Source organism: Molossus molossus, unplaced genomic scaffold (assembly GCF_014108415.1).
Source record: "Molossus molossus isolate mMolMol1 unplaced genomic scaffold, mMolMol1.p scaffold_m16_p_16, whole genome shotgun sequence".
Taxonomy (NCBI): Eukaryota; Metazoa; Chordata; class Mammalia; order Chiroptera; family Molossidae; genus Molossus; species Molossus molossus.
This window is the reverse complement of record NW_023425351.1, coordinates 29,608,744-29,636,402: the sequence shown is the minus strand read 5'-3', so window position 1 is coordinate 29,636,402 and position 27,659 is coordinate 29,608,744. Positions and strand designations below refer to the sequence as shown.

General features: G+C 40.2%; 1 protein-coding gene and 1 long non-coding RNA gene across 10 annotated transcripts in view; both read left to right on the top strand.

The window, feature by feature from the left end:
- STAU2 (staufen double-stranded RNA binding protein 2) overlaps nt 1-27,659 on the top strand; it is a 281,591-nt gene that overhangs the window by 45,919 nt on the left and 208,013 nt on the right. The window lies entirely within an intron of this gene.
- Nucleotides 14,985-17,938, top strand: LOC118631393. The gene is made up of 3 exons (XR_004959831.1): nt 14,985-15,001; nt 16,766-16,852; nt 17,621-17,938. It is a non-coding gene; the product is annotated as an uncharacterized LOC118631393 (long non-coding RNA).

The following is a 27,659-nucleotide window of genomic DNA, read 5'->3' as shown; positions in this document are numbered from 1 at the left end:
CCTTTTTGCATGGGGTTTAGATAAATCAGACTCACGGAATCTTTACAGTAATAACTTAAAAAACAAACAAACTGGTTTTCAAGAACTAGTTTTTATTGAGTCCTGAGACCCCTATATTTGTTGCAGGCAGGACCATGTTTTAAAGTCATTGCACAGTGCAGCGCTGACTGCCCAGTTGACTTGCTCATTTACTCAACAAGCAGATGCTTAGCTTATTAGTGTTTTTCTTAGTTTGTGTGAATACATTGCAAATGTGAGTGTTTATAATTTTTTAAAGACAATTTTTTATTGTGAAGAAACATGAAATTATAGGAGTACTGTGAAGACAGGAGTAAGAGCTTACTTAGATTTTCTCCTATAAGAGTTTTTATACTTTATAAAAAATTTGTTGGGAGGATTTACTATGTCTTTCTGCACATTATGGAATTTTGTGATAGTTACAAGTATAACAGAATTTTCTTTTAAAAGCGTGGCAGAATTTTTTTTTAAAGTTTATAATTTATTTTCTGATAATTTATAAAAGTAATTTAACTCGTTGTAGAGGATGTGGAAAATGCAGAAAGTTAAAAAGAAATTACAAATAATTTGCAATCCCAGAATTAACCACCTTTGATATTTTGGTGTACTTTATATTCATTTTATACTTTACATATGAATATATTTAACCAAATTGAAGTTATCCATTATATGCAATTCCTATACTTTTTGGAAGTACATAACTTATGAATGATGAAATGCACACATTTTAACTGTACATCTTGATGACTGATTATCTCATTCATGTATTTGCACCTACAGTTTATTTGATGCCTTTTTTTTTAATTAAAAATTTTTTTTCTTTATTGATGTTAGAGAGAGAGAGGAAGGGAGAGAGAGATAGAAACATTGTTGAGAGAGAACATCAATTGGCTGCCTCCTGCATGCCCCACACTGGGGATCAGGCCCAGAAACTGAGCATGTGCCCTGACCGGGAATTGAACCGGCAACCTCTTGGTGCATAGGTTGACGCTCAACCACTGAGCCACACAGGCCGGGCTTTTTGATGACTTTCTACCTACGTGAATTTTCATGTGTCACCACCCAGATCAGGAACGTTTCCATCACCCCTGGGCATTCCCTCCTACCTCCTCCCAGAAGTAACCACTGTCCTGTCACTATAGATTAGTTTTGTCCGTCATTGAACTTCATATAAATAGACTCACAGAGAATTTGCTTGTTTTTTTGTTTTTGTTAATCCTCGCCTGAAGATATTTTTCCATTGATGGATAGATGACTGAAAGGGAGGGAGAGAGAGGAGAGAGAGAAACATCGATGTGAGAGACACATCAATTAGTTACCTCCTGCATGCCCCCACTGGGGATTGGGCCCACAACCTGGGCATGTGCCCTGACCAGGAATCGAACAGGGGATCTCTTGGTGCATGGGCCGGGCTAATTATTATTTTTTTGTTATTTCTTTCACTGCTTTTATGTCTAAGAAATTCTCACATGATCAGATATTTGCTGATGCTTTGACATTTTTTTATTGAGATATAATTGATGTATAATATTGTGTGAGTTTAAGGTATTTGACATTGATTTGATACATTTATATTGCAATATGATTGCCATTGTAGTGTTAGCTAATAGTACACTGTCATATCACATAATTATCATTTTGTCTAGGGGTGGGATGCTGATGCTTTTAAAATCCTTTCGTGTATTTACTGACATTACAACTCAGATTGGGGAGAAGATATTTATTCAGTCTGTCCATAATCTGATACTTTTAGTGTCTTTCTTAGTAATAGAAAAATTGCCATTTAAAATTAGTCCCATTCAAATTGTAAGTAACTCATTTAAATATTGCTCAGGTTCTCTGAGAAAAACAAAACAATCTCTTAGACTTCTGCCCCTCCCCTTTCCTCCCAGGTGTGTCTGGGGAATTGACTGTATTGTCCTGGTGGGAATGGAGAGGCCCTCGCCTCTTTGTGGGTGGCCTATGTTGTGCTCTTGCTCCTCTGGTGTTTGTGGTGATGTCCCTCGTCCACCGGGTAGCTGACACCTCTCTTGCCTGCCCTGCTGAAATCTGCACTTAGTGATCGTGAGATGTTATTTCCTCCTCATAATCTTCGAGAGTCTCTGCCATCTTTCCTGGATGCCTTGGCCTACACCTCTAGCTCTCAGCTCCCCGGGATGCCGCTCCATCCTCTCTGTGCCCTCTTCTCACCATGGACCGTCCTGTGCAGGCCGGTCAGCTCTCGACTTGGTCTCTGCACTGCAGAGGAGGCACGAGGGACAGAACATTTGTCTTATAGTTGCTTCACTTTCTCCTTCTCTGTATAACATACCCATTACCTTTCTTGTCAGCCTGAGCTCACCCAGCATAAATAAAACAGTTTGCTTGCTGGAGCACAGTAGATCTCTTTGGCCACCTGAGTTAGGAACCTTGTCTATTTTATATTTGCAAGATAGTTAATGTGCTATAATAAGTAGACTCATGAGGATATTATATTAAAATGTTTATTGATTTTGCTATCTATAGTCCTGTATTGAAATTTTGCTAGAGTCTTGATTAGTGAATTTATTACCTATTTTTTATTTTTCTGTTATGATATAGTTGATATATAACATTATGATTTATTACTTTGAATGAAAGAAATCTGGAGCTAAAGCAGTGAGAAATCTGACATTAATCTCTGTTCTTACTGAGCTCATGTTGTAGTGGGGGAGGCAGTTAGTCAGTAAGAGGCGGTTACTCACCGAGAAGGTAACTGTTAATAAAGATCTGAAGGAGGAGGAAGAGAGGGAGTAAGCAGTATGAATGGCATGAGAGTGGGGAGCATTCCAGGCAGCAGAAACTGGGCGTGCAAAGGCCCTGCAGTAGAGAGTGTTCCCTGGGAGGCCAAGTGGCTGGACCAGAGTAAACCAACGGCAGGGGTGTCGGAATATGAGGATATGATGGGTCAGGTGATTTGCTTTGCTTTCATTTCTTGTGCTTTAGGTCTTCTGTTAAGAATACTGACATTTTTCCTTTGTTGGCAATTCCTAATTTCACAATCTGATTCCGTGGTTGTCATGAAGGTGCAAATATATTTTTTTAAAAATATGTTTATTGATTTTAGAGAGAGAGGAAGGGAGAGGAAGAGAGTTAGAAACATCGATGAGAGAGAATCATCGATTGGCCTCCTGCATGCCCCCTACTGGGGATCTAGCCTGTAACCCGGGCATATGCCCTGACTGGGAATCGAACCAGTGACCTTTTGGTGCACGGACGACTCTCAGCCAACCGAGCCAGACTGGCCGGGGGTGAAGGCCGAGGAATTGTATTTGCTGTCTCCAGAGGATTGTGCCTTAGGCTGTTTCCATAATGGAAAAGTAGACTTTTTCTTCAGGGTTTTGGAGAGTCTTGAGAATTTTCTGTAGGTCACACAAAAGGGAAAGAGAAAGTAGGGAGGCCCCGTACATGTTTCACAAAGCTCTCTGCTCGTCACAGGGCAGAGCTCAGCATTGCCCTGTTAAAGTTAGGACATCGCATATGACCTTAATATGCAGATGACGGCATCTGAATGTGTCGGGGACTTTGGAACCAGAGATTCAAGGAGACTCTTCTCCTTGTCAGATTCCAGAGGAGTCAGTAGCTTCTTAGTGAGGCGGGAATGGAAGGTCGAGAGGTTTGAGAAGCAGATATCACTTACCGGGACTTTTGAAAGTTCTGTTCCTTTCTACCTAAAGTAATATTAAGTAATTAGATATTACCCATGCTGTTTTTTCAGCCTGTTCTTTCCTGATGAGGTTCTTTCACTTGCACTCATTCAGAGGCCTGAGGAGGAACTCATACAAAGACCTTTCCCTCCCTGACCCGACTGCCCACAGCTGGAGAAAAGGAGCTGTTATTGCAGCCGATTCTGAAGTGCTGTCTCCCTTGGTCACACCCAAGATATTTGAAAATGAATACATCCAGTTACATCTTTTTTTAAAATTTTTATTTTCCTTTTCTCATTTGGGGTCCTGTTCACTAGCAGATATATCACTAAATGTGAAAGCATGCACAAATTTATTTGACAAAGTACAAGCTATAAAGACTGGAGAACATTTTATGCTTTTGTTCTCCCAGTTTTTTTGTTTTTTTTTTTTACAAAAAATTATATACATTATCTAGAGGAACAGAATGGTTAAAATCAGGCCTTCTATAATTTGTTGATTTTGTATATTCACGGGTGGAAAAAAGAGCATGATTGCTTGGCTAATGGCCAGAGGGCCCCTGGTCTGTTGACGGCAGGTTGTTGTCAAAGGGCCACGTCTCAGAATCGCTCACGTAGAAGTGGGGGATTCTGCCCTGTGGAGCTGGAGGGCTCGGGGAGATCTGCAGGCATGGTTGGATGTCGGGCTTTAGTATTGTTTTCCCTCATTTTCCATTTCTCTTTCAGCCCTTGTGTCATTTGTCTTCTGCTTGACTTTATTTTCAAAGAAACTCACTTCCGTTTGCTATACCTGATGGGCTACCAGGACCTCCAATTTTGTAGTCTGGAGAAGGAGAACGTGGTTTTGGTTTTGGATTATTGTTAGAAAAACAACAACAACAAAAACAAAACTCTGAGTAAATTGTTCATCCCAGAATTTGTCATTCAGACTGGATTTGGGGTGGGGGTGGGGCTGTAATTGGCTAAGTTTGGGTTTGTGCCCAGCCTGGATAAACAGGGTTTAGTCCCATCCAAATGGCTATAAAGAGCACAATTATTTTATAGAATGGTTCCCCAAAGGCACAGATTCTGAGAGAAAGTCATTTCCATTACAGTCAGAACATTCAGTTCCAATCCCAGGTCCTATGCTTTTAGCTGTGTGGTTTTGGGCATGGCCCTGGACCTCCCTTTCTTCATTTTCTACATGGAGATAATGCCAAATGAAAGGACTTTTGTGAGGTCTCATCAATTCAGCAAACTTTGGATTCCTGCTACTCTATGCCACATGTGGTGTTAGAGTAGACACTTTGCTGGAAGACCGGCTGGAGCATTCTGAGTCTCCTAGAAGAGGAAGAGGATGAAAAGAAACAGTTACAATGACAGATGTGTCCATGTGGTGCAACGGTAACAATGAGAACAAGTGCCCCCTGCAGACGGGATCTGAAGACTCCAGAAGGAATTGACACTTAAACTGAATCTTCAAGGTCAACCAAGTGTTAGCCAGGTGAAGAAGGTTAGGAAACACAACCTAGATTTTGGGAACAAGAGCAGAGAATTTTGAGAAGTTTAGTTAATTCCTGGACTTGCAATCAAATGGGTGTGTCTGGGATGACAAGCTGAAGTTCAGGCAGGGCTCAGACCTGGATGTCCTCAGGTGGTACGCCAAGAGGTTTAGAGTTTATCCTGAAGGTGATTGAGAACCGTCAAAGGATAGTAAACTGAGGGAGAAAATAGCTGGATATCTTTTTTATTTTAGGAATATTGCTTTGACAGTATATGGAAAATAGTTTGGATAGGCTTAAAATTCAAGAGAGAAAGATGAATTACAAGGATGTTGTAATTCAGGCTTAACTTGATGAGAGCCAGGGACAGTGAAGATGGAGAGGAGGGGCTAGTGTCTAGGTATTTAGAAGGTAGACTTGATCGCACTTGGAGATTGATTGGATGGGGAGCATTAAGGGTAACTTTCACATCTCTGGACAATGGGAGGAGTTGGAGCAGGTCTTTGAAAAAAGGAAGAACTCAGTTTTGACCACGTTTATATTACCTATGAGATAGTTGGGAAGAGTCATTTAATCACTCTTTAAAGCCTCAGTGAAGGGTATGTGAGGATAATCACTGGCTCTGAGTTTTGGTTGGAAGTAACAGTGGGAAGAGGAACTTCAGGGTCTAGAGCTTCTGGAATAGCCTGTGTAATGTATCTTGCAGACAATGGCATTGTTTAGGGTACACCTCAAGTTTGAGTGATCCATGTATTCTTTGTTCGTCTAGGATTTATACTTCCTTCCCAAAAGGGTTTGGTTATATTGCTTTGTCATCATTTATTTTGGAACAATTTCACAGCTTCCACCCATGCCAGGCACCTGTCCTCAGGTGTGGTTGGTATATTTTGTGTCAGGACAGTATTTGGTTGCCTTTAGTGTATCCAGGTCCCGGACCAACTTGTACCTAGGCTAGTAAACTTGCTTTCTCCTAATGTGTGGTATGAGTCTTAGGAAGTTAAATAAGGAAAGAATTTGACCTATTTTTCCCAAAAGTTACTTGTTCCTATGGGCAGAGCTAGGTACCTACTTGGGCTTCATGGCCCCATCCCCCACCCCCAGTTTAACCTGAGACTTGAAAAGAACTTTACAGAGTGGAAATTTGATAGGGTGAAACAAGTTTTTTGAAGTGTCTGTACTGATTTTATGTCATTATGTTAATTATCAGTAAAACTAGAAATAACTAAGATTTTAGTTTATGAAATAGCATATTTATTATATTTCAAAGTTTATGTTATATAGGCTGATGACTAGCTGCTAATTAATGTTAGGTGTGCTGTTTATTTTAAGCTTATTCAAACTGTCAGTATAAATATTCTTCACTAGTGTTTGATGCTCCTTTAAAAAGCATATTGAAAGAAAGTAGAACAGTTGAGAAACTTTGAATATGTTTGTAGTGGTATAAGCAGGTGTAAACCTACAGTTTTGATTTCTGCCACCAGATGGTGCTTGTATACTGATAAAACAGTATACAGTCTGGGTCCATTCACTTTGGTTAGTACTCCAAGGCTGGCGATGAAATGATAAATGAGAGTTGAAACCATATGAAATCGCCAATATTTGACTGTGTTTTAACCTATGAATATGTCAGCTTCATATGGTTCAACATAATTGGAAAAAGTCAGCCAAATACGCAACTTTAAAGCTTGTTGGATAAATGAAATAGATGTGAGGTGTTGAAAAATAGGAATTCATTCTAATAGTTATATGTAAATTTGTCTTTTGTGAATTATATCCCTTGGTTTGGGGAATATATTTATATATATTTTTATCATATGCTTTTACCTGGCATGTATGTCATAACTTTTCAAAGTGATATTTCTTTTTAAAATGCTATTTCTTTATGAGGATATCACTTTATAGAATAGATGTAGAACTGAAAGATAGGAGGTTACAAGACAAAATTTAAATATTTTCTCATATTTTTACATGGAGTAAATAAATCAAGAATATTTTTTATTTAGGAGAAATAAATCTAAATCCATAATAAACAGTAAACATACATTATCTTTTAAAACCCATATGCCAGAGAAGAGAATGTGAATAGGAGGGAGAGTGAACTGGATATGCAGTGAGGGAGCTGGAGAGCCAGGGAGGCGATTTCAAGGTAAACGGAGGATGATTCTGGGTCAGCACTCTCAGGCAGGCTATGTTTGGTTTTTTGTTTTTTCACTTTTTATAAAAGTAATTTTTTACTTTTCAGTTACAGTTGACATACAATATTATATTAGTTGCAGGTGTACACCCCAGTGATTAGACATTATAAAATTTATTAAGTGCTCATCCTCAAATATCTCATACCCATCTGACACCATGCATGGTTATTAGAATATTATTGACTGTATTCCCTATGCTGTATTTTACATCCCCATGACTGCACTGTAACTACTAATTTGTACTTCTAAATCCCTTCACATTTTCACCGATATCCCAACCCCCGTCCCATCTGGCTACCATCCAAAGTTCTCTGTATCTATGAGTCTGTTTCTGTTCTGCTTGTTAATTTTGATTTTAAGATTCAATTATTGATATTTATTTGTTGCTATTTTTTTGTTCATATTTCTTCTTCTTTCTTCTCCTCCTCCTTCTTCTCCCTCCCCCCCTTTTCTATTAATCTGAGGATATTTTTCTATTGATTTTAAATAGAGTAGAAGGGAGGGAGGGAGAGAAAGAGAGAGAGAGAGAGAGAGAGAGAGGAACATCAATGTGAGAGAGACATATTGATTGGTTGCCTTCCACAAGGCCAGGGCTGGGGATTGAACCTCGAACCCAGGTACATGCCCTTGACTGGGAATTGAACCTGAAACCCTTCAGTGTGCAGGCTCACACTCTAACTGCTGAGCCAAACCAGCCAGAGCTGTTTTCCTTCTTCTTAAAGAAGATATTTTAACATTTCATATAACACTGGTTTTGTGGTGATAAACTCTTTTAGGTTTTTGTTTTCTGGGAAGCTCTCTATCTGACTTTCATTTCTAAATTATAGCTTTGCTGGGTAGAGTAATCTTGGTTGTAGGTCTCTGCTTTTCATCACTTTGAATATTTCTTGCCACTCTCTTCTGGCCTGCAAGGTTTCTGTTGAGAAATCAGCTGACAGTCTTATGGGTGCTCCCTTGTAGGCAACTAACTGCTTTTCTCTTGCTGCTTTTAAGATTCTCTCTTTGTCTTTAACCTTTGGCATTTTAATTACGATGTGTCTTGGTGTGAGCTTCTTTGGATTCATCTTGTTTGGGACTCTCTGGGTTTCCTGGACTTGTATGTCTATTTCTTTCATCAAGTAAGGGAAGTTTTCTGTTATTATTTTTTCAAATAGATTTTCAATTTATTGCTCCCTCTCGTCTCCTTCATGGCACCTCCATGATGAGAATGTTGGTATGCTTGAAGTTGTTCCACAGTCTCCTTACACTATCTTCATATTTTTGGATTCTTTTATCTTTTTGATGTTCTGTTTGGGTGTTTTTTGTTTCCTCATATTCCAAATCTTTGATTTGGTTCTCAGTGTCCTCTACTCTACTGTTGATTCCCTGTGAATTAGTCTTCATTTCAGTTAGTGCATCCTTTATTTCTGACTGGTCCTTTTTTATGTTGTTGATGTTCTCACTAAGTTTCTTGAGCATCCTTATAATCATTGTTTTGAGCTCTGTATCTGATAGTTTGCTTCCATTTAATTTAGTTCTTTTTCTGGAAATTTCTCCTGTTCTTTCATGTGTGACATGTTTCTTTGTATCTGCTTTTTGGTGGCTTCCCTGTGTTTGTTTCTGTGTATTAGGTAAAAGTGCTATGTCTCCTGGACTTGGTAGAGTGGCCTTGTGTAACAAGTTTCCTGCAGGGCCCAGTGGCTTAGCCTCCCCAGTCACCTGAGCTGGGCACTCCAGGTGCACTCCTGTGTGGACTTTGTGCAGTGTCCTGTTGTAGATGAGACTTGATTGTTGTTGGCATCACTGGGAGTGATTGACCTCCAGGCCAATCAGTTGTGAGGACCAGCTGTGACAGCTGAAGAGCTGCTGCGTAGGAGTTAGCCCTATGGAGCAGGTCTTGCTTCAGTGGGGCTTTGGTGCTCACTGAGAACTCCCCTTGAGTGTGTTGCTCATGTAGGTGGTAGGGTTGTAATCTGGTGTGGTCTGGAGCTGACCACCGGTGCACTGGTTCTGTGGCCTCCCGGGTGTTGCAAAGTCAGCCACTGCCTGTGCCCTTCCTGGGGCCACCTGGCACAAGCTACAGAGCAATCTGCATATGGCTGCTACTTGTGTTGGGCTTGGAGGTGCCCAGGAGAGACCAAGCTGTGAACCAAGGCAGGCAGCTGCTAGTGCCAGGCCTAGGGCCGCTTAGCGAGAGGTATAGGACACGCTGAGGCCAGTTGCTGCTACTTTGAGAGATTTTAAGAAAGTGTGAAGCATGAGCCAAGACAGGCCATTCATATGGAAAAGCCACTGGAAACAGCTTGGATGAGCCTGCAAGTTGGGTGGGGTAGGGTCTCAGAGTATCACCAGGGCCAAGAGTGTGAGCCAAGTTGATGGAGACTCAGATATGGCGCCTGCCTGTAGGCTCTTGGTGGTGGTGGTGGTGGTGGCTGCTCAGTAAAGGAACAGTGGCCTCTGCCAGCACTATTTTCTGGGAGAAATCGTAGGCAGGCTATGTTTAAAATTAAGAGTAGGACATTATAACTCTTTAAAATAAAACCTCATTGCTTAGTAAACCAGATGTAGCACTCTTTATTTTATGAAATAGTAACACAACCATTTGAAGTGAAATATGAAGAAGGTTCCCCCAACATCTGATTCTCCAAGTATTAGATAAAAGTCAGATTATTTGAAAAAGCATTTTGGGGGCTTATGCTTCTGGCTATGTTAGAGTAACTGGAACCAGATATATCCTACAATCACGAGCATCTAGAAAACTTAGGTGAGGTTCTTACATTGTATATGAACTGATACAATATGTGTGAAAGGAAGTTGTGGTAAGTTAAAGATGTATATTGATACAGAGCAAAAAGTAGTTAAGAATGCAATGGGGAGATAAAATGGAATTATAAAAAATTGTAATCTAAAAGAAGGCAGAAAAGAGGAGTAAAGAACACATGGGAGAAATAGAAAACAAACAACCAGATGGTAGATTTAAACCCAACCATACTGATAATTATATTAAATGTAAATGTTCTAAACAGCAAGAAGACCTAGACCTAACAATTCCAAATATACATGCACCTGCTAATAGGCCTTAGAATAAGTAGACAGAAAAGCAATATGACTACTGCCGCTGCTATAGAGTGGATTGTATTCTCCCCACACCCCCACCCAGTTGATATGCTGAAGCCATAACTCCCCATGTATGGGCCTTTTGGGAAGTAATTAGGTTTAGAAAGGCCAAGAGGGTAAGACCTTTATGATGCGAGTAGTGCCTTATAAGAATAGATACCAGACAGCTAGCTCTGTATTCTACCTCCCCTTCCCCCAGCCGCCTTAAGTCTGCCATCTACAAGCTAGGAAGAGAGCTCTCCCTGGACGCTGACTATGCGAGCATCTTGATCTTGGACTTCTAGTGTCCAGAACTGTGAAACAACAAATTAATGTTGTTTAAGCCACCCAGTCTATGGTATTTTGTTATGGCACCTCAACCTAAGACAGTATAGAATTCAACAACACTGTCAATCACGGTTAGGGAACGCTCCATCCAATAATAGTAGAATATACATTCTTTCAACAGTGCATGGGACAGTCATCAAGAGAGATGATATGGTGTTTTGTAAGACAATTCTCAATAAAATTAAGAGAGTTTAAATAATATAAATTATGTTTCTGACCATAAAGCGATTAAATTAGAAATAAATATCATAAAAAATATTTGGAAAATTTCATGAATACTTGGAAATTAAACAAATTTTGAAATGCAGAGATCAAAGGAGAAATCATGATATTAGAAAAATATTTTGAGCTAAATGAAGATGAAAATGAACCATTGATATAGGTGGATGCCACTATATGGGTGTATGTCAAAACTCATTAACCAAGAGCTTAAATCAGGTCCATTTCATTATATGTAAATAAATTAAGTTGACTTAAAAATACATTTTGTAATATTAAATTTTATTTGAAGCTAAAACTGTTTCTAAGAGAGCATCAGATTTTTGCCTTTTAAGCATTTGGCCAAAACCATCATAAATGTCTTACTAGGGGCTAAAATGTTTATCTCTTAGTGTTTGAGGATGAAATCATGTGTCTGTAAATTGCTTAGCTACTGCTTTGCTCAGTACATGTTATTTGATTGTTAGTCTTTATTATAGTGCAGGCCATATAGTCTAGTTATAGACTCTGGAATTAGAATGGTAGCTGTGTAGATTTGAGCAGTTAACATCTGTGAGGTGGGGAGAGTAAGTTATGCTTCCTCATAGTGGTGTTTTCAGGATTAAATATAACAATTTTGTGACCACACATGGCCTATTTCCTTACTTTACCATAGTGGTTTTAGTTCCTTAAAAAAGAATTTAAATATCAATGTATTTGCACTGGGACCTTGACTTCCAGCCAATTAAAAACAAAAACAAAAAAAACCAGGCCATGAGACTATTGTAATTTCTGAGTATATGCTTTATAGAAGGATTGGTTGATTCTGTAATACAAATATGTATGCTTTGGCCTTTTGTTGGACTTCAGTTGATCCTGGAACAATTCTGACATCGCAGCCCAGAGAGTCATTTTCTCCCTTGGAAAAGTACTGTACACATCAACAGTTATTAACTTGAAATTTAAACACGAGCCTCAGAAAATGTGTGCCTGTTATGTAATTGCAGCGTTTTATACACACATCTCTTCTACCTGTCAAAGCCTGGTAGCCATTCATTTCACTTTCAGTCCTTCACCTTTTTTGCTTCCACCCCCAGGGTATGGCTAGTCTGTTTTTTTTGCTGCTGAGTTTGGATTCAGGCTCCTTACTCTTGTTCTGCTCTGACAGGCAGTCAGGAGTACCAACCCTCACCACTTAATTTGGGTTAGAGACTGTTTAAAACACTTGGTGTGTTTATTAAATAAAAAACTTTTTTTTATCTCATACAAATTTAACATTTTTCATATTTCCCTAAAACAGAAACAAACACAGAAGTAAACAAAACCAATTATTATTATTTTTTAATTCTCATCCGAGGACACTTTTGCATTCATCTTCAGATAGAGTGGGAGGGAGAGAGGGAGGAAGAGAGAAACAGCGATGGGAGAGATAGAGACACTGACTGGTTGCCGCCTACACGACCTCAACCGCGGCTGGGAACAAACTGCAACCGAGGTACGTGCCCTTAGTGGGAACCTAACCCAGGACTCTGGTCCACGGGCCACCACTCTAACTGCTGATCCAAACCGGCCAGGGCACAAAGCCAATTCTTAAATAAAAAGCATATGACTTTTTATAATTTTAGGTTGACTGTCTTATTTTTTTGTTAATCCTCACCCAAGAATATTTTCCCGTTGATTTTTAGATAGAGAGAAAGGGAGAGAGGAGAGAGGGAGAGAGAGAGAAACATTGATGTGAGAGAGACACATCAATTAGTTTCCTCCTGCATGACTCCAACCGGGGCTGGGAATTGAACCTGCAACCCACGTACGTGCCCTTGACTAGGAATCAGACCTGAGACCCTTAGGTCAGCAGGCCAACACTCTAACCACTGAGCTAGACTGTCCAGGGTGACGTATTTTATTTGCCAAATTTTAAGAATGCTTTTGAGATCTTTTTTTGCGTTCTCTATGTTCAAAGTTTAAGAAATTATTCTCCATAAAGGTGAAGAAAAGGAAAGTAGCACCAGGAAAATAATTATTGTAAATTCTCCTCCCAGCCAGGTGTGTCACGATTCTTTAGGAAAATGCAGCCATAACCTAATGTGGTAAATGCTAAATTCATCATTTTTATTTGTATGTTTGTTTGTGTAGCAAGAGGTGACCTATCGTTCCAGTCCTAAATTTGTTTTAAAATTTCAACAATTTTTATCCTGGATTAGGGAAAATAAGCAGCATCTTCTATTGTTTTAATTGAGACTAATTTTATTAACCCATTGTTTAAAGCTGTGAAAAACTAGCATAATGTTTGGTTGACTTTACTTGTGGTTGAGCAGCATTATCTCACAGATGCCTTTTTGTTCAGTTGAGCAAACTGTTGCTCCAGCAGTGCTTATTGACTTGTGTTTAAAAAACCAGGGTGAGTGACAGTTCAGTTTATGAAATGCTTTTTAATGTGGCGTGGGACGTGGATGAGTGGGCGTTCTGCTTTTAGAGTTGTGTGAAGAAAATTTTATACAAGTTGCTAGTATTAGCTCTGAGAAATTTGAAAAATTCTAAATTTTGTATTTTTCCCTCTGGTTTGGAGAGTTCCTCTCTGAATAGAAAAACAATATTATACACCAGGTGTTTTTCCTTAATATTCAGTCACTGTTTATGTATTTTCTTGAGCTCTTGATTTTTAGTGAAAGCTTTCTGAAGTTTTTAATGTTAATTGGACTTAGAAAGAAATTTGAGTATGGTTCTTAATGCAAGTGCTGTGACTATTAATAATGAGTGTTTATGTTACATGTTTATAGAAGCTTCTGCAATAACAGCATTTCTTGGAAATGGAATATTGTGTCTAATAAGTTCTGGGCAGGATTTTGGGTGATCACCAAAACAGGCCATGTTCCAAAGTTTGTTTTTATGTTGGTTACTGGAAACTTAGAACGCTGAGTATTTTCTCATAGAAAGATTTTGGTAAATGGTGGCAGTTTTGAAGACTGCTCATAAAAGCTCATTTTAATGACCGTCAACAGCGTACCGTGTGAATAGTTCTGACTTTGGCTTCCAAGGGACAGTGTTCCTCAGTGCCACCTGCTCTAGAGGAGTGAGCCTCCTTTCAGGAGCAGCGAAGGGAGGTGGTTCCAGACACCAGCAGGGGTGATGGAGAGGGACGGTTTTCCCTCCACAGCTTTAATTTCACATTTTTTACTAATAGAAGCGAGTTTAGTCAGCCCCGGGAGAGCGTACATGTTGTGGGTGTGCTTCAGGAGGGGTCGACACGAATGGGCTCAGTGAGCGGACGGAGAAGCCGCAGAAAGATCACTGAAGGCGGGAGAGTGGCGGGGCAGTGCCTTGGTCCAGGCGCCACGGGTAAGATGGGCCTTAACAGCTGCGGTGTAGAATCTAACAATTAGTGCAACTTGAAGTTGCTGGAACAAAATAATTTCTATGTTTTGTGGGAAAATTTCTGCTTGTTGCTAAGGTCTTCTGTGTCTTTACCCCCCTAACCCCCGTGATCTGTCTTACTGAGAGAGGTGTGCCAAAACGTCTTGGCGATCGTGGGTGTGCCTCTCTCTAGCTCCTCGCATCTCCTGTAGCTTTCGCTTCATAAGGGTGGTTGCTGTGTTAGTTGGCACATAGGTATTCGTAACTGTTACATGTTATTTGAGAATAGCAGATTTTTAGCATTAAAAAGTGTCCTGTGACATTCACGCATTTTAGCTGGAATTCTATTTTGGAACCAGGATAAGATTCATGTTTTCATTAGCCTAGTATACCTTTGTTTATCCTTTTATCTTTAGCCTTTCTCTGTTTTCAGTATGTCTCTCGTATATAGCCTATAGTTGGGTCTCGCTTTATGAAACAAATTAAAAATCTTTTCTTTCTTTTAAGCCCAATGTACAGTTGACTTGAGAAGCAAAGTGAGGCCTTTTTCTGAGCCTGATTTGCTATTGGGTGTTGGCCATCTGCTGCTCCAAAGTTATGGCGAACATATATTTGAAATGCATGGCAACATAAAAACATTTTATAAGACAAACACTGTTATCACCTGTCAGGTATTGAATTAATATTTTTATTTCTCTACCCTTTCTGAGGATACCATATTTAAGAAGTGTAAGAATAACTAATGTAATAAATAGTCATTTGATAAGTTTTAGGAATGCCTTTTCGGATTACTTCCTACAAATTGAGAAACTGAATGATTGTAACCAATGTGTAACACATCCTGTTGCAAGTCAGGTGGTTTCGAGTTCTTTGCTTTCAGCAAATTGCAAGAGGACCTAATCAAGTTGTCAGTGGCCTCAGCATTAAAAATAATTTCTGATGGTAGATCGATCACATTGTTAAGTTGTGACGTAGGAAAAAACCTTTGCTTTTACAAACCACAGGGGTGATTTGCTTCTTTTTTTTTTTTTATCCTCACCTGAGGACATTTTTCCATTTTTTGTTCAGACAGAGTGGGAGGGAGAGAGGGGACGAGAGAGAGAGAGAGAAACATCGACGTGAAAGGGACACATCGAGTGGCTGCCACCCGCACGACCAACCAGGGCCGGGGACAAACTGCAACCGAGGTACGCGCCCTTAGCGGGAACCGAACCCGGGTCTCTCTGGACCGCAGGCCGACGCTCTAACCACTGAGCCAAACTGGCCAGGGCTGCTTCTTTATTTTAATCCTCACCTGGGAATATTTTTCCATTTATCTTCAAATAGAGTGTGAGGGGGAGAGAGAGAAACATCGATGTGAGAGAGACACATTGACTGGTTGCCTCCTGCATGACCCCAATCAGGGCCAGGGAGGATGAACCGCAACCGAGGTACATGCCCTTGACTGAAATCAAATCTGCGACTCTTTGGTCCGAGAGCCGACACTCTAACCACTGAGCCAAACCTGCCAGGGCTGATTTACTTTTTAACGTGAATTACGTTTTTCAGTGGTTATACCTACCTAGAAAACTGAAATAAGAATTAAATTGAGAACCTATCTCATTTTAGCACTAAGAAATATTTTGTAGATACAATATACATATTTTAAAAGCTCTGTTCATCTTACTAGGAAGCATGCCACTAAAAATTATCAAAATTTATATTTATGTTGTTCCATTAATTATCTGCTAATAATTGCAATAATGGATAATTCCACATTTTAAAAAACATATGCTTGTGGTCGCAGGAGATATAAACTTCTGAAATTTTTAATTAATATCCATATTTTTGATACATAGACTAATGATAGAGTGAGCAGTAAAGACTTTCTGGTGTAAAATATAACATTGGGATAAAATTCTATGGAGAGAGTGGAATAAAATGCAAGTTCAAGAGTAAAGTTAGCCCTGGCTGGTTTGGCTCAGCAGTTGGAGCTTTGGCCTGTGGACCAGAGAGTCCTGGGTTTGGTTCCCGCTAGGGGCATGTACTAAAAAAAAAAAAAAAAAAAAAAAAAAAAGCATAAAGTCAATGATGTAAAATTCCTGGTATCTTTAACAGAGTTTAGGTATTTTTGAAGTAGATGAGGAGAGATGTCATCTTGCTACCATATTTAGATTCCTTTGGATACATATAAAGTAGTGACATACATTTTTATTTTAAAATGTCAGTACTTACAGTAAACTAGAAACTACATCCTTTGGAAATATTTAAGCTTCTAATGAAAAATTTTTGATGTTAATTAAAATTTTAAGTGTAATTATTGTGCAAGCATATACATAGTTTAAAAAATTCTTTATGTTCTCTCTCGCTCCCATTTTTTTCGTGTGGGAGGCAACCAAATTTTTGGTGGCCTTGCTTTGGCAAGGCAGACTTAAAAAAAAAAAATTATTTGACAGGGTCTGCGTATTATGTTTGAAGAGTACTGCCATAGGCATTTGGAGAGAAGCTGAAGAGAGGTAGCAGCTGTAGAATGCACAGAAGTGGTGTGTATTTTTCTTTTGCTTTTCACATGCATAGGCAAACACAGTAGTTGGATGAAAATGGCTTGCTAATTAAAAAAAATTTTAAACATGAATATAGTCTTTTTTTTTCTTTATTGATTTTAGAGAGAGAGAGTAAGGGGGAGGGAGAGAGAGAGAGAAACATTGATGAGAGAGAACATCGACTGGCTGCCCCCTGTATATCCCACACTGGGGATTTGGCCCACAACCTGGGCATGTAGCCTGACTGGGAATCGAACCGGCAACCTCTTGGTACATGTGTTGATGCTCAACCAGTAAGCCGTATTGGCTGGGTGAATATAGCAATTTTAATTAATCATTTGCACTCAGTGACACCCAAAAAGTATTTTCCTTCTATGTTACCTAATGTAATTTTCCCATTTATAAAATAATAAAATTATTCATCATCAGTATTTCTGGTGCAGTACAGGTAAAAATATTTATTTTGAACCATTAGAGGGCAGCATGAATTTACTTTTGGAATTAGCTTTTACAATGCATGAATGCTTTTAAGTCACAGGTTTAACATAAGCATCATTTCAATGAACTGTGGAGTTTTTTAGTAAAAATTAAAGTGTTTCATTTGGAATTTTTGTAATGTAACAAAAATGTGTAGCAGCGTAAAAGTAAGTCCCCTTCTCCCCTCTCTCACCTCCCCACCTCTTAAGCCTATTAGAGCTTTTATAAATTTTGGAAAGTGGCATCGTTTGATTCTTAATGTTTAAACTTAACATTTACCTTGATTTTCAGCTGAAGAATTATTAAGTCAGGAGTCTAAGAAGCTCTATGAAAAAAGAGATTTGAAGACAAATTTGGGAAATGCTGCATACTGTATCCCTCTTAAAGATTCCTTAGCAATTCTTAAAAATGTCACGCAGAAAACTGTTTATCCAAGTGGTTCCAACCCTGGCTGAAGATCAGACTCTCCTGGACCACTTGAACAGGTCTGATGCCAGGCTCTCTCGAGGCTGATTAAATCTGAACTGCTGGTTGGGGAATTTGAGCACCAGCATTTTACAGAGTCCCCAGGTGAATGTCCAGTGTTGGGCACACTTCACCCTCTGTTAACATCAAGGGTTATTTTATGATATGCTGATTTAAGTAGTCAGAGATAAAACATTTGAAAGCATTCAAGTAGAAGGTAAAAATTACAGCTAACCATAGTCCTCAGGGAAGCAAGAGTTCTGATAGCCGAGTTTTTCAAATTGCTGAGGATTTATCCTTCTTTGCAAACGAAAGCTTCTCTTATTCCAGTAATTGTGGATATTTTTCTAAAAGTTAGGGCATACATTTTTCATATGAAAAAGGGATTAAGCAAAGAAAAAGAAAGAAAGACGGATGGACACCATGAGTCTTTGCCAGAGGTGATTGCCAGAGGGAGCAGTGATGGAGGAGGTAGAAGAGGTAATGGGATAAATGGTGATGGAAGGAGACTTGACTTGGGATAGTGAACACACAATACAATATACAGGTGATGTATTATAGAATTGCATCCTTGAAACCTATATAATTTTATTAACCAGTATCAAACCAATAATTCATTAAAAATAAATAAAAATGTCACAATTATGAATCTGTAGAATTTTCCATGTTGGCTCAATGTTAACCTTAGAGCCATCTCTCTAAGCCTGTAAGACACACACGAGGTTAGCCCAGATTCTCCTGCACGTCGGCCTGCGTCCCCAGGTCTGCTGTGGTTCTTGCCCATCATCCTTGGCAGTGAGGCTGTCTGCTCATCTCTTGTTGCCTGTCAGTGTACCTCTGTATAGCACCGCTTGCCCTACCGCCTGAATTTAATGTTCTTGAACTGCTCCTGTCTTGAAAACAGATATTGTAGTTAGAATTGGGAGCAAAGTAAGAGTAACGAGGCTCTGACTTAGGACGAAGGTGCTCCTGTAAGTGTGAAGTTCTTGTGCTTTACGTAGTCTGTGGATTTGTTTTACTTCAGAATGTCTTTTTCCCTTCATACCTTTTGAGTTTACTCTACATTTTAGTTAGAATGAAGTTGCAAGTTAGCTGAATACAGGTTTGGTGAATTTATATATATACATAAAATATGTAACGGTGAATACGTTAAGGAGAAAGATAGGGTTCGTTTGTGCATGATTTTCCCCTTCTTTTGAATATAGGAGTTCTTGTTTTCTCTTCCACTGGGCCTCTTCTCCCTTTTAGACTTACCGTCAAAGGAGGACTCCTCCTCTAGGACTGCTGCCGCCCAGCCTGAAGCTGCTGTTAGGGGCGTGGTCTTAGACGGACACTTGACGTTTCAGAGGATACCCAGGTTTAATGACCCACTTCCCCAACCCATGCCCCCGTGGGAATGTTACTTTCCCGACTCGGGATCTGATGCGGGTGATGTCCTTCCTGGGTGTGACATGTGCGGGTAGCAGTACCTGTACAGCACTACATACACAGGGCTAGGCTCTTCACCAAATTCATTGTGCTGATCAAAAGACATAGTAACTTGGCGTGGAGAATGTTCTGTTAGAATTTTATGTCTGCTCTCTGTTTAGTGGGATAGCTTTCGGTGTCTGGCTTTTGCCAGTGTGTAGAGGTCACTGCTGTTTACTGAGAGAGGGAAGAATGGAGGAGAAACAGATTTGTGGAGGGAATTAAGACCTGAGGATAAACCTGCCAGTAGGACATCCGAGAGGCACAGTTGAATGTGTGTTTGGAATTGGAGACTGGGCCTCAGGGGAGAGACCTAGGCTGGAGAGGCTACCTAGGCTGGAGAGGCTACCTAGGCTGGAGAGGTGGGCTAGGCTGGAGAGGCGGGCTAGGCTGGAGAGGCTAACTAGGCTGGAGAGGCAGGCTAGGCTGGAGAGGCTAACTAGGCTGGAGAGGCTACCTAGGCTGGAGAGGCGGGCTAGGCTGGAGAGGCTAACTAGGCTGGAGAGGCGGGCTAGGCTGGAGAGGCGGGCTGGGCTGGAGAGGCTAACTAGGCTGGAGAGGCTAACTAGGCTGGAGAGGCGGGCTGGGCTGGAGAGGCTAACTAGGCTGGAGAGGCTAACTAGGCTGGAGAGGCGGGCTAGGCTGGAGAGGCGGGCTGGGCTGGAGAGGCGGGCTGGGCTGGAGAGGCGGGCTGGGCTGGAGAGGTGTGCGTGGGAGCTGACTGCACTGGGTGCCAGCCCTGGCCTCGCTCTGCCAGGCCCGCACTACATCCTGGCCTCATCTGTTCTCCACCATGCCAGTTGCCCTTGAGCCCCTTCGGCCACCATTTCCAACATGTCCTCCACGCTCATATGTTAGGGGTACTTATTTTTTTTATTCCCTCTCACTTGCCAAAGTCTATTGTAACCTTTAAGTCATGCCTCTCATGGCCACCTACTTAGAATTGCACCCATGTCCCCGACCCTGGCATGCCCAGTCCCCTGCCAGCTTTGTGTGGTTCAGGTGTAGAAAGTGGAGAGATATGAGATGAAGCTGGAGGGGCTGAGCAGAGGTTAGATCCTTCAGGCCTAGCCGAAGAAATTTGGTTTCCATCTCAGGCGGTGGGAGATGGATGTTTTGAGGAGCAGGACATGCGATCACATTTGTATAGAGAGGCAGTAGGAGAAGGTAAGAGTGGTTATAGGTAGTCAGGTAGGAGATGATTAGAATAAAAACAATAGCAAAAGCAACAACAACAAAAAAATACAATCCCCAAACCATTTAATGATCCAGGTTCTCGGCTAGGTGTTGAAGAAACAAGGATGATGGAGCATTATTCTATTTCCCATTTAAGGAGTTGAATCTAGAAGGTTAGAGAGATTATTTCAATCCAAAAATAAGTGTTCGGAGAGAGGAGGGTCGGAGTGAGCATAGACAAGTACCTTTGATCCAGGGTTCAGGTTTGTGAACCTGAATTTAATACTTGAACAGCTTTCACAAAGTTATTACTTAGAAATAGTCTCACAGTATTTTTAAATTAAGGACCTGAAGGAGTATTTATCTGATCCCTACTGATGAGAAAATTTTCTAAAGTGTGTTTTAAGGAATTTTAGTTTTTTGGAGATGTTAATAAGTACTGTAGAGAAAAAATAATTGAGTGAGTTTGGAGAGTGCTAGGTTATACAAAAGGATTTCTTTACGGCAGCACTTCTCAGAACCCGAGCTATGCTTATGTGCATTATAAATCTTCTGGAAATGTATATAGTGTGTAGCATTTCTCATACTCATTTGGCCATGGATCCTGGTGTGTTAATGAATCACGTGTGGATGCAGAACAGACTTGGGGAAATGCCGGCTTATGTGACTTGCTCGTGAGCTTAACTCGTTTAAAGCAAACTGCAGCTCTGATTCAGTTTCCATGACTGTGTCCTGCGATTCTTCCAAGACATTTTGGTATTACCATAGGGAACAGCTTTAACTATGAAAATGCCACAATTCTTGTGGCCACATTTTAATACAATTTTATATGTGGTGTGAATGACATTCTCAATTTGGCATAAATATTACTAATATATCCATTATAGTTAAATGGGCAGATATTATGTAGAACAGATTTAATTCCATGTGAAACTTATGACCTGGGAATGTGTAGTAAAATAACATTTTTCTGTTTCATTACCTCTTTTTTTGTGGCTTTGAAATATTAAGAATACTTCATGTTAGCTTTCTTAGTTTTGGTTCAATTGTTATTTTGGCAAGTAATGCTGTTTTAGAGCTTAATCTATTGGAAAAGTAATGTTCTAGTAAAAAGGCAGTATTTATATTCTATTATAAAAAAGAGTATTTGGGGAGTATTTCTAGTCACTACTTTTCATGTGTTTCTAGATCAGGGGTTGGCAAACTGTAGCCAGTGGGCCGGGCCCAGCTCTGCCTGTTTCTGTACGGCCCACAGTCCAAGGTTGTCCTTGCACAAATTACTGAAAGAAATCAACAGAAGAAGACTAGTTTGCCATGTGTGAAAATTATATGGACTTGAGATTTCAGTGACCGTAATCCAGGTCTCTTGGAGCACAGCGCCATCCACTGGCGTCTGTGGTGTTGTGCTGACAGTGCGGCAGTGTGTGGTGCAGTGCGTGCCACCGGCCCGCTGGCCTGAACCGTTTACCGTGGGCTCTTTGTATTTTTTAATCCTCACCTGAGGATATTCTTCCATCGATTTTTTTTTCTTAGATAGAGTGGAAGGGCAGGAGGGAAAGAGAGAGGAACATCAGTGTGAGAGAGAGACATTGATTGGTTGCCTCCCTCGTGACCCTGAAGGGCCAGGGATCAAATCTGCAACCCAGGCACGTACTCTTGAGCAGAATCGAATCCATGACCCTTCGGTCTGCGGGCTGACGATCTAACCACTGAGCCACACCGGCCAGCGCTGCTACTATTGGCTCTTTTCAGAAAAAGTGGGCTGACACCTGATCTAGATTAATGAGCTATAGAGTTTATGGTATTCTTTTATAAGGCAAAGTATATGAAAAATAGGGAACTATGTTTTATGTGTAACCAATCTTTAAATAAAGGTCTTCTAATAATTTCCATTTGTTTGTGCCTGCTGATTCAATTCCCTTTTTTTTCTGGTAGAAGATATATGTTTTATTTTAGCTTCAATTAATTTCTTTTTGTCTGTTGACCAGTGAACAGTATATAATGCCGTATATTGTCATAGGAAGCCCTTGGACTTGTAAAGTATTTGTAGAATACACAGAAATTTGGAATTATTTAATATTTTTTCATATACTTTATTTATGAAGAAAACTGTTATATTTGAAATTAACTTTGAGACTAAGTTTTGTAATTTTTTTCCCCTTTTACTGAATTTATTGGGGTGACACTGGTTAACAAAAGTATATTGGTTTCAGGTGCACAATTTTACAACACATCATTTGCACACTGTATTGTGTTCACCACCCCAAGTCAAGTCTCCGTCCATCACCATTTATCTCCCCTGTACCCTCTTCCACCCCTGCCCCCACCCTGGGCAGTCACCACACTGTTGTCCATAGCCATGAGGTTTTCCTTTTTCGCTTAATCCTTCTACCCCACAACCCGGCCCACAACCTTTCCCCAACTCCAACAGCTTAGACTGAGTCTTTTAAAAAAATCATTATTTCACCCTGGTCAGTTTGGCTTAGTGGTTAGAGCATTGGCCCGAGGACCAAAGCGTCTCGGGTTTGATTCCAGTCAAGGGGCACCTATCTTGATTACTGTTTGATTCCCCGGCCCTGGTCATGGTTGTGCGGGAGGCAACCAACTGATGTGTTTCCCCCACTCCCACCCTCCCTCCCACTCTCTCTGAAAATCAGTGGAAAAATATCCTTGGTTGAGGATTAACAAATTTTTTTAAAAAAATCATTATTTCAAATGATCATATAAGCGGCAGAATGGTATTCTTACTAGATTTAGTTGGCCCAATGAATTAGTAATTGATTCCCCCCCCTATGTAACTGGAGTAGAAATTCTTAGAATACTTCACCTCTTCGATTTGAATGCTGCTACCAGCTTAATTTTTATGTAATTTAAGTTTTCATTATGTATTCTATTTGGTAGCTGTCTTCTCAGCTCTTAAGAGAGTGATTTTATTTTTGTTTCCAAATATACGAACACCTTTGCAGAAGACTTTCTTCTTGTAAATTGTATGGTTTGAAAGAAATAAAAACAATAACAAACCAGAGCAAGAATAATGGAATTATGTATAGTGTCCTGTTCAAAGTTAAAATATGAAGTTTTGAAGAAGCAGCTTGAAATATGTTGACACTTCTAAGGTGTTTAAATATGTCCTTTCCAACAAATAATTTTTTTTTTTTTTTTTATCCTCACCCGAGGACATTTTTCCACTTTTTGTACAGATAGAGTGGGAGGGAGAGAGAGGAAGAGAGAGAGAGGGAAACAACGACACGAAAGGGACACATCGAGTGGCTGCCACCCGCACGACCAACCAGGGCCGGGGACAAACTGCAACCGAGGTACATGCCCTTAGCGGGAACCGAACCCGGGTCTCTACGGACCGCAGGCGGATGCGCTAACCGCTGAGCCAAACCGGCCAGGGCCCAACAAATAATTTTTAGTTCCAGTTGTAATACAGACGTTTATCTTCATCCTGAGTTACTTGAGAGGGTTGTAGAAAATAGCTACCAAGTTTGGTTTACTACTAACTAATGCCTCAGTACTAACACTTTGTTTTATGGAGATGAAACTAGCCGAACGAGAGGCCTGTGTGTCCTTCATATCAGCGTCTCATTCCTCTCACAAGTGTTCTCGTAATACACTCTCCTCTCAGCACCGATGAAGCAGCAGCATTTCCTCCCCCAAGGAACGCAGGGTCATGCTTCACAATCTCCATGATTAAGAGTCTGAGTTTTCATAAAGCGTGGTCTTATTCCTTTGTCAATGTAGGTACAAAGATAAATTGAGTAAAATAAACCATTAAAAAAGATTGGCAAGTGAATTTAAAACTCAAAGGAACTCAAATGCCAAAGGAGCTAGTAAAATTCATCTCTCTTCACATAGGAAGATATTCTGTATTAAACTATAACACCATGATGGATATAATCTAATAATATCAGTTAAACTAAGTAAAAAGTTTGGAATTCTACTTGTTTTTGTACCAAAATAATGGGTATAATTCATATCAGTTTTTAAAAATTAAAAAAGTATATGTTGTGACATTTTCTTATGGAAACCATTTGTATGTTCAACATATAGTTGGAGTTTTTAGAGATGCTTAATTTCATGTAATGTGGCCGGAATGTCAGAGATACCCAGTGAAGAGTCTGAGAAGAGTAAGTCATGGGATGATGACTGCATTTAAGAATGTCTTGGCCCTGGCTGGTTTGGCTCAGCAGTTAGAGCGTTGGCCTGCGATCCAGAGAATTCTGGGTTCGGTTCCCACTAAGGGCATGTACCTTGGTTGCAGTTATTCCCCGACCCTGGTTGAGTCATGTGGGAGGCAGCCACTCGATGTGTCCCTTTCACGTCGATGTTTCTCTCTCTCTCTTTCTTTCTCCCACTCTTATCTGAACAAAAAATGGAAAAACGTCCTCGGGTGAGGATTTAAAAAAAAAAAGAATATCTTAGAAAATATTAAGTCTAGAGTTTGGTGGATGCAGCTTTGTTGAACTGCCAGTAGAGTTACAATTAGATTTGAAGTTTCTCTGATGGACTAAATCTTTTTAAGAAATAGTATTTCAAATGACCTGAGTAGTAGTATTATTGTTTTCAGTTGCCTCAATTAATCAAAAAGTGAATTTAAAACAAAATCTGTACCTGCAATACTAGTGTCTCTCGAGATAGAATAGCTGTTATTTGAATAAAAAGGAGGAGCATCTGTTTCCCATTGTTCAATAGTCTTAGGAAATGCTGAATTAGGGAAATTAAAATTTTTCTATGGTAGAACTCAAGAGCTTTTGTTTTTTTATTTTTGTGTGTATTTTATCTTTTTATTTATTTTTGTATTTTATATATTACAAAATCTTAAAGTTTATATTAATATAAACATCGTGCAATCCCTGCATTCCAGCATCTGTCTGCCCTTGCAAGTTTCATGTATGTCCTTTCAGGATACTCTCCGGCTGTGTGTGTATATTTACTTTGAAAAAATATTCTTGCCCTGGCCGGTTTCACTCAGCAGTTGGAGCGTTGGCCCAGGGACCAAAGAGTCGCGGGTTCGATTCCAGTTAAAGGCACTTACCTCGGTTGCAGTTCGGTCCCTGGCACTGGTGTGGGAGGCAACCAGTTTGATGTGTCTCTCTCACATCAGTCTCTCTCTCCCTCTCTCTCTCTCTCTCTCTCTCTTTCTCCCTCCCTTTCTGTCTGAAACTAAATGAAAAATATCCTCAGGTGAGGATTAAAAAAAATCATATTGTAACAATAATCTGAATCTTTAAAAAAATTTGGAATATACCTTAAAGATCATTCCATGTTGATATATAAGGTGACATCATTTTTCTAATTTTATCTTCTTTCTTTTTTGGTGGTACGTGCCCCTAGTGGGAACCGAACCCGGGACTCTCTGGTCCTCAGGCCGACACTCAACTGCTAAGCCAAACTGACCAGGGCCATTTTTCTAATTTTAGTATGAAGATTTTAGAAACCTATCACCACCATATGGGTCTACTTAACTCCTTAGCACAGATGATTTTTTGTTAATACTTTTTGTCAGAGTGTATAGTTCCCTGCAGGAGGGTTGGTCCAATCAGAGCTCACTTGGTGGTACCGGAAACTGGACTACACTGTTTAGTATCCACGGTGTGATTGTTCTGTAATTTATTTAACCAGTTCTGTATTCACGGACACTCCATTTTGAATGTTTTGCTGTAACCATGTTGTAGTATGTATCTTTGTTCTTACATTTTAGCCACACGGGACACATTCATATAGGTACTTTGGGTACATCAATAAATAACAGATAAATATTTAATAAAATAAAATTAAAATTAAAATAAATTTCTACCCTGATGAAGCTTACATTCTAGTTGGGGGAGACAGACAATAAAAATGAAGATAATAAATATGTTTTATAATGATCCGGAAGTGAAAGTGTTATGAACAAATGGAAAACTGAGCAGAGTAAAGTGATGACGATTATGGTCTAAATAGAGACGTTTTTTGAGAAGGGGAGATTTGAGCAGGGAATCTAAGGGGAGAGGGAGTGAGCTTTGAGGGTGTCTGGGGAGAAACAGATCAGCCATTGAAAAGGCCCTTAGGTGGAAACCTGTGTGGGGGTGTGAGGAGCAGGAAGGAGGCCAGTGTGGCTGGAGGGGAGCGGTGAGTGCGGGTCAGAGAGAGGACAGCGAGCCACATTTGTGTGGGCCTCGTGGGCCATTGTAAGGACTTCGGCCTTTACTTGGAATGAAACATAGAACCATTGTAGGGTTTTGAGCAAAATACTGACACACACTGACATGTCTTTTGAAAGGATCACTTTGGTGACTAAGAGAACAGTTAGGAGGTTATTACAATAATCCAGACTAGAGACAAAGCAGTATTGAATCTTTTGGATTTTCTGATATAATTAGTTGAACTATGATACCTCTGGCATTTTAATGTGCATTTATTTATGAATGAAGTTGAGTGTCTTCTCATATGTGTATCATTTATATTTCCTTTTCTGTGAATTGTGACTTTATAACCTTTGCTTATTTTTCTGTTGATTGAATTGTCTTTTTCTTACTGATTTGAGTTGATTTTACCTATAGCTAAGGACAAAAATTACAGATGTAGCCTGACCTCATCGGTATATCATGCGGGTGCCTCCAGGTCGTTGATCATGGCAAATGGGAAGGAGTACCTGGAGAGCCCATGGTCACAACTGAGTGCATACCCCCCAGCATGTGCCCAGCCCACTCCCACGTGCACCCTTTCATTCTGAACTCGCCCTGCTGAGGGCTTGATCTGCTTTGCTCCCGCATGGCTCAGAGCCTGGCCCTTGCTGGTCCAGTGTCCTCTCTCCCCATCACTCGCCCTCATGTTGAGGGGACTGCAGGGGTGCCATGTCACCGTTCAAAGGATGCTGTGGAGCCTGTCTGCCTTTGTTTAAACCTGGCTTTCCTTAGGTCAAGTTACTTAACCTTAGCTGTTCATCCCCTCGGCTGTAAAGTGGAAATAGCAATGGTATTTACCTCATGGGGTCATTGTGAGGATTAGCTGTGTGTACAATGCTGGTGTATGGTAAACTGCTCAGTAACGGTTAACTGTGATCACTCCCTCAGTTAACAATGTTTATTGGACTCCTTTTAAGTGCTAGGTGATCGCACCAGATACAAGATGCTAGGACTGCAGTGAATAAGACTCCCCTTCCCCCTGTGTCTGAGCAGAAATTAGTCCCAAACAGCCTTCCTGGAACACCACCCCCAGAATAGTATGGGAATCA